The sequence below is a fragment of the Pogoniulus pusillus genome, chromosome 9 (genome assembly GCF_015220805.1).
Source record: "Pogoniulus pusillus isolate bPogPus1 chromosome 9, bPogPus1.pri, whole genome shotgun sequence".
Taxonomy (NCBI): domain Eukaryota; kingdom Metazoa; phylum Chordata; class Aves; order Piciformes; family Lybiidae; genus Pogoniulus; species Pogoniulus pusillus.
In genome coordinates, this window is record NC_087272.1 from 25,480,321 (window position 1) to 25,493,308 (window position 12,988).

At 38.5% G+C, this 12,988-nt stretch overlaps 1 protein-coding gene across 30 annotated transcripts in view; it reads left to right on the plus strand.

The window, feature by feature from the left end:
• TENM3 (teneurin transmembrane protein 3) overlaps nucleotides 1–12,988 on the plus strand; it is a 1,288,622-nt gene that overhangs the window by 971,741 nt on the left and 303,893 nt on the right. Inside the window, exon 1 of one of the 30 annotated variants that reach the window (XM_064148927.1) lies at nucleotides 9,732–9,764. The exons of the other annotated variants lie outside the window; for them this stretch is intronic. The gene's annotated coding sequence lies outside the window, so the exon portion shown is untranslated. Of the gene's footprint in view, nucleotides 1–9,731; nucleotides 9,765–12,988 lie in introns of those variants that run through there. 30 annotated transcript variants of the gene reach the window in all.

The window sequence follows — 12,988 nt, forward strand, 5'->3', positions numbered from 1 at the left end:
TGTTTGTCATCTTTCTTTATGCTAAGGCAAAACTTGACTTAGATGAACCCTACTGAACAGGAGCTGCTTGGTACCTGCTAGCCAAATGCTGAGCTTACTGATCACAGCCAGCCACATAGTTGATGATTTGATACTCATCTTACTGCTGTACCACCATTTACAGCTTCTTTACTCTTTCCCACAGTACTCCATCCAGCAATTATCTACCCCTCATTAAGCATGCCAATATCTCTTAAATCCTGCTTTGTTGCTAAGAAATTTAGGACTAGGAAATCGGTCTCTGAAATATTTTATATCTAAACAGGCATACAAATTTTAATTTAGTTACAGAAACATGGAACAGAGATCCATCCACAGAAGTGGTTTTCTGCAATATTATCACAAGTTTTCTGTAGTTGTGCTGGTTTTCAGATTTTGTTATGTTTGTGGCATTGTGAATATATTTCAGTACATTTTCTTAGCACTCACTGTTAATGTAATGGAAAATAATTTTGATAATTCATATGGCTAGCGGCAGCCAAAGAGGGAACAGCTGGGCTGACATTTTTTGCAGTAACCTTTTGTGGTCTCCTGGATTTCAGAAGTTTGAGTGTCACTGAACTTGCTGTTGAGGAAAAGCATGAGATTCCAAAGAGCCATCTTAATGATGTTTTCATATTGGCAGTCTGGTACAGAACATCAGCCATAAGATGAGGCTCTTTGGAAACATGTAGCCAAATTTTCTGATGCACAGGATCCATAGGTTTAACAACAGCTGATGGCAATAAAATTAGAATTGAGGTCTGCAAGGAAAACCGATCCAAGACAAAAATTTCAGAGGATTCATACTTAGCAGCTAAGCTTATACATCCTTTTAGTGTTGAGGAGTAGGGAGAAAGATTATTTGAAGACCAACTGTCATAGCTCAGGATTTCTCCAGATACCTGAACTTGAAGAAAGAACTGCACATAAAATTGAGGGAAGGACAGAATTCTGAGGAGTTTATAAAGGTGGAATTCAGGGAGGGAGGGTTGTCCAGTCATACAAATAAAATTGAGACATAGTTGGTAAAAAAAGTGAAGAGTTATACAGAAAGATTCATGAATGCTAAGGAAAGAGAAAAGAGGAAATTGATTTATTGCTTAACAGTGAAAGCAGACTGATAATACATTGCTGATATGTTTTCTTCTGGTTGTTTTTGTTTTAGCATTTGCTACTTGAGTAACTGATCACAGAGTTAACATTTGCACTATTAAATAAAGGATTAGAGGTTACTTAGGTAAATAAAATTTGTCCTGCATGTATAGAGTGTCTGCAGCCTCTGGGCTTTTTATGACTCATGTCTGAGAAATTAATTGATGATGGATATGCTTCTAGAAGGCAAAACCAAACAAACAGGACAACTTCGGAAGAGACAAAGAGAAGGAGGAATATACTTAATCTGTCAGAAACATTAAAAAAAAAAAAAAGGAAAGAAAAGTAAAGGACAAGTCTGTGTTTTGTAAGAATGAACATGTGTTTGTACTAAATTAGTCTTTCCAAGATAGTGCAAGGTTCTGTTTGCCTTTTTTGAAAGGTAACACGACCTTTATCTTCTAAAAAGCCATCAGGAACCTTCCTCCATTGCCATCAGCTTTCAAGGAATCACATAGCTGCCTTTCAGTGACATTGATCAGCTCTGGCAATGCATGTGGATGTGTCCTGTTTTGTCCCCTGGACGCTCAGCTTGTGTAACCAGTGCCTAACATCTCACTGTTCCTGTGCAGTGGCAGGACTTCTCAGTTGCGATTGAGTTTTGACTTCCCTATCCACCATCGTGCATGTCCAGGAAACATTTCTGTATTCTTTATTCCTTTTGGGCAGTCATCAGTTAAAGGTCATAGTGGTTATTTATCAGCAGTGTTTTCTGTGGTACGTAAGGGCTTTTTCCACAACAGCACTGCTGACATAATCCTACTACTGCACTCAGCAGTGCTAACACAAAAATACTGTGCCTCTGTGACCAGTTTCATGACTGTATTTTGAGGACAGTTCCAGCCAACTGGAGACCTAGAGAAAGGTTGACAAGAATAATTAGAAGTTTTAAACACACAGCACTAGAAGAGTTCAGACTGTTGTGTCAAACATACTATCTAGCTATTGATGCACTTACAAAAGCTGTGTATGGCAAAATAGGACCAGAACCAAACAATGCAAATAGCAGAAAGTAAAAGTTAGATCAGAGGATGGCATTCCAGGGCTGATTGAGTAAAAAAGATTGCTGGGGACCATGTAAATCATAGAATCATGGAATACATTGGGTTGGAATGGACCTTTAAAGGTCATCTATTCCAATCCACCTGCAGCAAGTGGGGACATCCCCAGCTAGATCAGGTTTCTCAGAGCCCTGTCAAGCCTGACCTTGAATGTCTCCAGGGATGCGGCTTCCACCACTTCCCTGGGGAACCTGTTCCAGTGTTCCACTACCCTCATAATAAATAACTTTTTTCTAATGTCCAATCTAAATCTAATATTCTCTAGTTTAAAGCCGTTGCCCCTTGCATAGTGCTATAGGCCTTTGTAAATAATCCCTCCACAGCTTTCTCATAGGCCCCCTTCAGGAACTGGAAGGATGCTGTACAGTCTCCCTGGAGCATTCTCTTCTCCAGGCCAAACAACCTCAACTCTCCCAGCCTGTCTTTGTAGGAGAGGTGCTCCAGATCTCTGACCATTTTTGCAGCCTGCTGCTGGACCTGCTCCATCAGGTCCATGTTTTTCTTGTGTTGAGGACCCCAGATCTGGACACAGTACTCTAGGTGAGGTCTTGCCAGAGCAGACTAGAAGTAGAGTGGCAGAACCACCTCTCTTGCTTTTGATGGAACCCAGGGTGCTATTAGTCTTCTGGCCTTCAAGTGCCCATTGAACCATTAGTCATCCACCATACATTCCAAAACAGTTCTAAAATGTTGGTATAGTTCTTGTGGATCCTGGTTTGTGGGAAAAGGTGGGCAAAAGAAGTTCTTCATTTCCCTTCTGTTTCTTTATTCCGCGAGTCAGTTCTATTGTTCAATCCAAAAGCATGTTGAAATAGATGAAGGCTATAAAAATGCTCTGTAATTCACTATGATTTATATATATTTTTTTTCTTCTAATTGGGAATGGTTAACTTCTTGTAGATTATTTTTCCTTATATTTTTAAGTTTGAAGTAAAAGTACTGCTTTTAAGTCCCCCTAAAAAGTCACATTCCTCTGGCTCTACTTGAGCAAGAGAATCTTAGAGAGTGACTCTTATTCTGTTTTGTTTTACTTTTGAGGTTGCCATGAAAGTAAAGCCTGCTTTGCACATCTGATGAGCTCTGCTGTTTTGATTTGGAATGTGGTTTTGATGTCCTTGAAAAATCACACTGGTAGCTGTAAATTGTTTTAATTAATGAATTAGAGAGGGAGAGATTTGCTGAATCAGATTTATTGACGTAATTATCACTTGAATAAAAAAGAAAAAAAAACCCAACAACCATCTGTCAGAGCTCTGAGACTGTTTGGTTTGTTGTCATTTGAAATTATGTTTCTCAGCCACGACTTTCTTTGTTGCATAGAATCATATAATGATTTGAGTTGGAAGGGACCTGCCCATTACTATGGGCAGGGATGCTTCTAGACCAGGTTGTTCAAGGCCCCATCCAACTTAATTTTTAACATTTCCAGGACTGGAGCCTCCACAACTTGTGGGCAACCTGTTCCAGTGCCTCACCACCCTCATGGGGAAGAATTTCTTCCTCACATCTAAAGTGAGCTTCTTCCAGTTTGAAGCCATTACCCCTCAACCTGTCATGGCATGCCTTTGTAAGAAGTCACCCTATGGCTCCCCTGAAGCACTGACCAAATACTGGAAGGCTGCTTAAAGGTCTCCCTACAGCCTTCTGTCCTCCAGGCAGAACAGCCCATGCTCCTTAGCCTGTCTTCAAATGAGAGCCCTCAGATCATCTTAATGGTCTCCTCTGGCCTTGCGTGGGAATTTGCAAAACACTTATCAATACCTTAATTTTATTTTTTTTAATTTCACAATTATGTACCCACAGCATCATTAGGAAAGATAAGGGAGAACAATTGAAATGAACTATGGGTTTAATTATGAGTATGCAAATGGCTAGTAGGCATTTCTCTCCTATCTTCTGTAAAAGCATCCATAATAGACAATGGTTTTCTTGGAGTTTGGAGGTTCTGTGCAGCTGCTGCACCAGGGCTGTGCTGCTGTTGGTGAATCTCTCCCTGGAGAACTATGGCTGCTGACTAGGTAGGTCTGAGACAAATAGTGTGCAGTATTCACAGCAGAAAAAGCAGCGAGTTAACTGGGAAGTCCTGGTTTCAGATTCTCAGCCCACAACAAAGATTGACAACAGACCGATTGATTTGGTTTGCTGCTACATTGTGATTGCTTCTTGTCTTTTGTGATGAAATAACCCTATGCACACATTTATACATCTGTGTTTGCATATACATGGCTATCCTCACAGGGCCTGTTCTTAAATGGTTTTGCTGCACAGCTTATACACAGTTTTCTGACAGATTAACAGACAGGGCTGAAGGCTGCTTTCTTCTTCAAATCTGAAGCATTTCCATACCAAATCCATGTGCAGTCATAAGCACAGGCAAAGGGAAGCTGTTCCAGTGTTATGCACACTGCCATTGACCCACTGTATGCTGGGAGAAGAAACTGATTTTTCTTTTTTCGTCCCCAAATCATTGAGGTTTTATAAATGTGGTACTTCTGTAAACTGCTTTGTAGTTCCAAATGAAATGTCTTGTATAATTGCTAATGGCTACTGCTATGAAAGCTCAGTCTGCACCTGTGGCACACAGTCCGGAGGATTTGGGTTTGTCTCTCTGAGAAAGTGGAGTTTCTTTTTTTTTATAGGATTCACTGAACCAAACTATATCAGTCACACAGGCAGTTTGCAGGGAAACAGCTGGAATTAGCAGTCTTAGGATGTTAAGCCTTAAGAATTCTTGGAGATTTCAGAGTTGTCTTTTTGTGTGATGTTGAAGAGGGATGTTAAATGTAATAAAGATAGTTTGTAGTCTTTGAAATAGTTTTAGAATAATCAAAGTTTCCAAGATAATCTAGTTCAAAATGGCTTTGAAAGGAATGGCCTCCATCTTCACTGTTTAGTTTAGTGGGTAGTATCCAGTCTCCTCTCAGGTAGAGTTCACCAGAAGTGTTCAAGCTGCTAAGTTCTGCGTTGTGTGATCGGTGTATGCTCTGTAAGATTTATTTTAAATTGCTTGAAAGCTGCACTCAGTGGGGAGTTCTGCTGCCTGCTTCCTTAACTACTTCAGATGCAGAGAACATAGGATGTCTTTTTCATTAACTGTCTTTGCTGCTTGTTTGCCTTCCGTGGAGTTCTAGGAGACTGTTATATTGTTTTGCAAACTCAATATTGCTGGGTCCTGGCTGCTTATTGCAATTGAGATGAGATTAGATGTTTTTGTTAACAGGCCCCAGACTTTAAATTTATAGGAACTAGGCACCATCTGCTCCCAATTAAAGGTCCTGAGCTCTGAAATTAATTCCTTCCATTGGTCCATTAGACTCAAATCTTTTGACCTGAAGTCATGATAAGGTTATATTAGCATCTCGAGCCTTAGAAAAGTAAGGAGTTCACACAGGGACAGTACTGGATATTGCTTTTAGTCCTTGTATCAGTGTGGTTAGAAGGTAGAAGGTAATGATTGTTTTTCCATTTTACAGGTAGTGAGGTTTTTTGCAAAGCACCTGGAGATTGAGAGCACACATACTCGTGCATTGCAATAGGACTTGTGCTCCTGAATCCTCTAAGTGCTACTGAAAACCTTTCCCAGAAAAAACGAATTAATATAGAGAATGTTGACTAAATTCACAGAAAGGCCTGATACAGAAGTGGGTTGAGTGTAGAAGTCCATTGTTCCCAGGCTTGTATTTGCACCTTAGATTATCTGAATTTTGCCTCAGCTGCAAAATGATAGGGGATCTTAACAGAAACCCTGCCTCTAGAATTGTTCTGCTAGTGCTTTTACTGGATTTGTCTGCCCTGTGGTGTGTTAATGTTGCAGAGAAGAAATGGACAGAGGGACAAATTTGTTAACATTTTTGTGGTTCTAGATTCTCCCCCTCTTTCAATTTCCTTTCTGTATTTAACTGAAAATTCTGGTTTATTATGTCAAAATGTAGAAGGGAGTTCTGTGGAGTGGAGAAAACTTACAGTTATAATATTTTTTGTACCGAAAAAAAAAGCTCTAAGATATCAAATAATTATGCTAGTTGTTTAAATTTAACAACAGTTCTTCATAAGGCAATCTATTTTTAAAAGTATCAGGATCTGATAGTTCCTTAGCATAATTTGGTTTCATTTATACAGTGCTACTAGTTTTCGGAAGACAATTTGTATTATTGGTTATCAGACAAAAATCTGTTATCCAAAATGCAGTTTATTAGAATGTTTTGGGATCTGCTGGCCTTTAGGCTATGAGTTGACATAAACAAGGAGAGATTTCATGTGCCTGCTTTTATCCTAGCCATGACATAAAAAATGTAGCAGTGTTTGACTTCATACAAGGAGCAAGCAAAGTCAAAGTGACTACCTTCGCAGTGTGGAAGGAATGACTTGTGACTGCTCCACCTAAGTGCTGCTTGTTGACCTGTCAGCCAGAGGTTAAACTCAGGAATTCAGTTTTTTATTACTCTTTCTCAATATTTTCCTTGAGTTTGTCTAACTCTCTGTCCAACTCATAAATTTGTTATGCACAGGGCAGTGGGGATACAATATCTACTCCCAGTGATGCAGAGGTTTGTACCTTCAAGGTTGACTGCAATGCCATTTCCTTCTGCCATCTCAGTGCTGCCAAGGCAGTTTTGGATAGTTGTGTCATTCCTCTGTTGTTTTTCAGGTTGACAAAAGATGGCCATAGCTGACAGCTAAGCTCTCTAACTACTGGCTGAAAAAGGTAGAAATCCTTTTTCACATCCATGGGGAAAACCACTCTTCTCACTGTTCTAACAGTTACAGTTCTTACTTCCAGCAGGACCAAGTTTCAAGCAGACAAGAATCCATTGTCTTTTAAAAGGTTTTTCACTGCAATCTCAAAGTAGCCATGTAATAGCTTTTTAATTAGGTTCATAAAAAAAAAAGGTACAAATGTGTCCTTTGTCTCCTGCCTACAATTAGGAGCTCATAAAGTTCAATAACTGGAAGATAAATATATTTTTTAACATTACCTAAAGTGGAATAATGTCTCCATGATACTAGGTGTTTGTCAAGTATGGTTTAAATGGCTCTGTGACATGTACATATGTGTGTGTATTTCAAAGTTCAATTTTAGTTTTTGCAAGTGCCTAGCTACATTTTTGAGAAGGTAAGTCAGAGTTCTTACCTTTTACGTTTTTTTTTTCCCAAAATGTAATATTTTATAGAAAACTATGAAATGAATTTACACAGAAAATGCTGAAGTGTCCACTTTGCATAAATAAATAACATTCTCTTTATCCAGAGAGTCATCTTTGCACTTCTGGGACTTAGGGAGCTCGTATAAAGAACTAGAACAATATTGAAAATATGGTAACAGAGTCCATGTGCTTTTAGTTAGCAAATTGCTTCCAAAAAAATCTCATAGTCATTTCTTTCTTGCTTTCTTACAAGTTCTTTGTTCTTTGCAGCATCAAATATATTGATTTTTATGAAAAAGTTAATCGGCTTACCTTTGTTCAGAGTGGATTTTTGTTTCTCTGATCAGCTCTACACAATTGAATTTTTCATCCTCTTTTCTGAGGTATTCCAATGTTATGAAAAAAGCATTAAAGAGAATTCTGATGAATTATTCCTTTAAAAAAGTATCTGCTGCAATGCACCTTTGTCGAGGCTGGGGAGTTAATTGAACTCAAAAGATTTCTGTTTTGTTTCCAGTGAGAAAGTTATTTGTGCTTGGTACATATGTCTCCTGGGCAACTGGATTGCATGGTTCCCTGCTGATTCTGGTTACCCAAGAATTCATAATATGAATTTGAAGTAACCATTTAGGTGATATGGTGCTATTGATTATCTCAAATCCTGGTTTCCTTGTGATTGAAAACATTTTAAAGTAGAATTTTAATAGAGTACACCAAAAGATAAAGGGGGAAAGAAATTCCAGTAATATCCAAAAAAGAAATGCTTTCTGAATGTTTTTATCATGCTCTGTGCTTCTGCTTTTAGGAAATAGGAAGCAATGTTTTTTCTCCTCAAAACCTATAAAAAAAAACAGACAGTGTAATATATATTTTTAGTTAAAATGTATGATTATCCTGTTTTGCCTTAAGAAACAAACAATTTTATTTTAAAGGTGCAACCAAACACCCCAGCTCAGAAATCCCCACAACCTTTTCTTCTGTTGTAGTCCTACTTTATTTTTCCTTGTTAAATCAAGCCTGACCTAATCTTTTATGAGTTGTTTTTGTGTCTGTATTACCTCAGGCTGTGCTCTCATCAGACTTCACAAGCTAAGTGGGCTTGAGTTTTGGATAGTCTGTAGAAATAATCAAAGAAAATGTACCCTGCTCCTGGATGTGATGATAATGGTTCATTATGCCCATTATATTCGTTACGGAATCAGTGCTGAGTATTCTGCTGTGAGTTCAGGTTAGACTCAGCGTCCTGATCACTTGTAATTACTAAAGTGCAACTGTTAGCTCTGCTAAACTCAAATCCCTGTGACTTTTGTTCTGCTTATCAATTTCTTCTGAACTTTACATGTGGGAAGCCTTCAAAGTGCTTTCTTTGAAGTCAGAGATTCTGCAGTGAAATACTGATTTGGTCACTAACTTGATGTCTCTGCATTTTTATGTTACTTCATCTTTCTGACTTTGTTTTCCTTCTTCTAAATGGGCATGCTTGTTTTCTATCAAACTTCTCAACTCTGCCTTTTTTAACCTTTGTTAACTAAATAATCTGAGAAAATCTGGGTACATTTTTTATATATATACATGTATGCATATGTATAAATAAAAATACATTTGCTGACACTTTAAAAAAGGCATAACTTCTATAAATTCAGAAGATCTTATGAATCCTGCAAATGATCTCATTAAATTTTACCAAATTACAAGAATAAGGTGAATGCAGAAACCTAGGTAATCTCTGGCAATTTCAGATAAAGTTGCAGTAAAACCAATGAGCAGGTTTAAGATACTTACTTTTCCATGTTCTGAATAAGTACTAGTAGTTTTATGTGTTCTTAACATATGCATCAAAATACTATTACTGCAAGTGTGTTCTCTACTTTTACCAAAACAAAATGTCAAAAAGCAGATATTATGTTAATGCCCTTACTTTGGTTACATGCCACTTCCCATTATAGCAGAGTACAGCTGAGTTGGCATTCTTGTCCAGGCTTTGGTTGAATTGCAGTGAACATCCTGAATTGATTCTTTTGTTATTTTTTTATTGTATCAGAACTCTGAGATCAAGTACTGACATCTCTCACGCTCCTCGATAATACCAGTTTTGTATTTTCTCATATTTCCTGTTCAGGGCTCTTCAACCTGAAGCTTCAAATTCTATCCATTCGTTTTTAGAAAATGGCATAAGTGTCTCTGTTTCCTGTTTTGAGAGCTGCACATACTGCCATGCTCAGTGTGCTTGCTGTTTTCCCGCAGGATGCACAAAGCTTGAGAGAGAGGAGGTGAAATCAGCTTTCTGGAACTATATGTACTGATCTCATCAGATCTAAATGAAGCAATGACCTTTCCTCCACTCTTCTCCTATCCCACCAAAACCATGGGAACAGTTTGTCATCAGGTAGGCAAGCCAGACTCCAGTCTTGCACAAAGCTGACGTGCCACAGTATAGGCAACCACTTAATTCTTGGAAATGGAGGCAGAGAATTGCGCTTCTGGCACCGTAGGTGAGTACAAGGAGGCTCATGCTCAGCCATGCGGAGTCATTGGATGGGCCTTTCATTCAGTGTTTGAGGGAAAAAGAGATGCCTGCAAAGGCCAGCGGTGCAGCCAGTCCAAGATGGCTTGAATCTTGCCAGTCTCGTAGGACTGGAGTAGTGGAAGCAGCAGCTGGCATTGGAGCACCTATCATGTGTGCATCACTGCTGCTCATTCATGTTTGCACTCTCTCTCGCATTATCTTATCTGTGGCACAGTAAGAAAATACCTAGCTTAAACTTGGTAGTTGATGCTGTGGAGAGCAAAGACAGGGTTGACAGTGCAGGTGGCAGCCGTGTCTGGTCATAGCATTGCCTTTTTCTGCTCTGCTTTGCAAGTGCTTTAACACCACACGAAGCATGTGGTCATCATGCTGTAATCTTCTATGCAGTACTTTCCCAGTCCTTCCTGAGAGACTATGGTAACCAGAAGTAACTTTCTTTTCTTCGTTTAGGATTTGGGATGATGACACCACAGAATTAAAGAGAAAATATTTGTGTTTTCATAGTAATTTCTCATTCTGAAATGTAGGATGGCTTTGGCCTATCAGGTTGTCTACACTTGAGCAGTTTAAGAAATGGACAGTTTTCTTGGTAGCCCTTCTCATTTCAGTGCTTCCATTCTCTAAACTCTTGTGGTGCACAGCTGTTTAACCTGCAAGTCATTTGGCTGTCTTCTAAGCCTGCAAGAAGTATTCAGTCTGCAGTGCAGTTTCATTGCACTGCCTGAAACATAAATAAAATGATTTTTCCATGCAGCCAGCTATCGCACTATATTGGTCAGTGGTGGAAACATGCTTGAGGAGGGACCAAATCCATCTACAGTTTGACTGACACAGGCAGAGGTCATGTAAAGCCTGCAGCGTTAACTGTGGTGTCATGAAAGCTGTGATATACCAGCTCACACTATTCTAGATTATAGAGTTGGCTGGAGCAAGTGCCTGTGAGGCAATTAAAAATGAGAAGTCCTGTGAAGTCAGTGTGTGGCAAGATGGAGATCTTAAATCACACATGCATATGTAATGCTGCTTTCAAGAGTGTAATCGTAACATCCAGGGGTTTGGCTGGAGTTTAAGTATAGCCCTTCTATGTACCATTTGAACAGACTGGTTTTACAGATCAGACTGATGCTAGGGAGGAATGTCTGGTTTGATGGCTGGATCTTGTGATTATGTGGAGATTCCTTGTTCTTTTTGTGATTCTTTGCATGAAATGCAACAGGCACACTAAGTAACCCAAAGATACAAGGGATGTGATGCTGGGATGAACTCAAATTGTCTAGCTTTCCTGATTTGGAAATCTCTTGTGCCGTCCCACACAATATTGTTCTGCATCTCCTTTTTGTGCCTGACTTTGGACAACAAGTATTGAAAAACAACACACTTAAAAGCTAGAAGGATTCATTCATCTCATTCCTGCCAGGAAGCAGCCTATCTCACAAGATCTTATATAAATTATCTATTTCCATGGGTTCTCTAGTGATCTGGCATTTTAAAAGTAGTGAAATGATGACTTAGAAGTTGCCCTTGAAGGCGTTTGTGGGCAGTGTGAAGCAGACCTACTTGTGAAAGAGAATACCAGATTGATAACTTCTGATTCAATGTGAATTGGTTTTATTGCTAGATACTTTTATTTTTCAATAATCCTAAACTCAGTTAATCAGGCTTAACTGAATCAAGGCTACAGAGTTATTGCTCCAGCTAATTTCAAATATCAGGACCATCATCAGTTGCATCCTGTGCAATCTTGTGTTGTACGTAGGGCGTATTCTTGCAAAGCCAGTGTCCTGTCTGGTACAGTCATTGGGGCTGCTTTTGAATGTCTGTGTCTTGAGCACCAGTGAGACTTACTGTACCTTGCAGACTGAGGCAACACTTTACAATGCAAATCCCATTACAAAGCAGAAAGCATGAGAATGTCTTTCTTAAAGTGAAGGGAGAGCAAGATTCAGAATATTTGGATCCAAAAAGAGGTTCGGTAACATAGAGCCTAAACAGGAAAGACAAAGTTTCACATCTTCCTTGGCACTATTTGATAATGAAACTCTGATTCTAGAATTCCTTAGGAATCACTCTCAAACAATATTAGAGACAACTAACCTGTGGAATACTATGCCCATGTTCAGCACTTTTTCCAGAGGTTTTTTTTAAGTAGCATGTAAGATTACAGTAACTATCAAAACAATGCACTTCTAAATTTTGCTTCAGAATCAGTAAAGCATCACAAGTCTTAATGCTTTCACTAGCAAAATACAATTAAAGTCAGTAAGTGTGCTGCTAGCTTTGAAATACATCAGTTTAAAGCCTTTGTGCTGAAGAGCTTGCAACTAAAAGTCTTAAAAGTAGGCATTAGACTATTCAGAGTCTAAATAAACTGCTGACTACGTTCACTCAAACTAAATTATTCAACAGTATCCAATACACTTTGTCATAGCATGAATTTATATCTAGTAACTCTTCTTGGGAGTGTTTTGTGCAATAGCTATAACTTGAGTAGTAACTACTAGATTATTCAATCTTCAACCTGACCTGCAGTATCTGCAGAAATTGGATATGCACACCTCCAAGTCTCTGTTTTTTTCCTAAATTGAAAGAAAATATTCATGTCTGTATGTGAGTGTGCAGGAAGCTATGCAAGGCTGTAGCCTCTATGACTTTAATGATGATAGCATACTTCATAGAACCTCAAATATGCACGTTAAGATAGGGAGATTTAAAGCGTATTTAAAAGCGTGTTTAAAGGCTGCTTGAAGTTAGTATCTACACCTTATTTTATTCCAACAAACTATAATAGAAATTATCTTGCTTTTCCAAACAATCTTCATGTATCATGCCATTGCATTGAAGGAATTTTAGTTGAAAATGTTTATAGAGGGTATTTCAATGTATCTATAGATATATTAAAATCTTAATATTGAAGAATACATCAAGGAGTAAAAAAATTTACTAAAGTGCTCCCCTGTGCTGCGATTAATTTGTATATTATCAAGGTCTTTATTATGAATGCAGTTCCTAATGTAGGCCTGTAATAAACAGAGTGTAATTGAATTTTCAATCTTTTGCCACCAGGGAGTAATTTTCTTACAAGA